Genomic DNA, 726 nt, shown 5'->3' with positions numbered 1-726 from the left:
TATATATATATATATATATATATATATATATATATGAAGGCAAAATTATATGTATATATCCCAGGACCAGTTCTACAATACCCAGAGTAAAAGGCTGCTTGCCTACAATCCATGTGATCTGTCACATATCATGGAGCCAATTTCCTCCACACTGTGATGGCCTTCGGGAGTGTCCCTAGTTAGTGTGACGTCTTGCTGTCCCGCTCAATTATGACGGCTATGGAGGCTGTATTACAAACTAGATAGAGAAGATAGTGGCTGGAAGTCCATGTGTGTGGTAACATGATCCAGTTCTTCGCTATAACTCCGGAAATAAAAGTGTGTTGTCGCAAACTTTCTACGACATCGGTAGCCCCAATTTATAGCCTCCTCAGCCTCCCGATTGTGAAGTCATGGATTATGTATGCATGAACTGTAAAGACTATGCAAAACTTTTCTCAATTTCAACATGCAACATATGTTTGGTAAAATACATCCAAACGAGAAATCTTTGTATCTCTGTTTAAAAACTGGTACCTTCGTTACAAAGAGAATATAATTTTTTAAAGATTTAAATATTGAAGAAAATATGCATATATATTTAGTAATCAGTAGACCATAAACTTATTAACAATGTCTTGCTCACTTCCATTTGTTACACTCTCGTGACAAATATCTGAATTTTTATCTCCATTTTTTTTCTCTCTCTCTCTCTCTCTCTCTCTCTCTCTTTCTTTCTTTCTCTCT

This window comes from Octopus bimaculoides, chromosome 2, assembly GCF_001194135.2.
Source record: "Octopus bimaculoides isolate UCB-OBI-ISO-001 chromosome 2, ASM119413v2, whole genome shotgun sequence".
In the NCBI taxonomy this organism is placed as follows: Eukaryota; Metazoa; Mollusca; class Cephalopoda; order Octopoda; family Octopodidae; genus Octopus; species Octopus bimaculoides.
The sequence above is the reverse complement of the archived record's forward strand: the minus strand, read 5'-3'. Positions refer to the sequence as shown.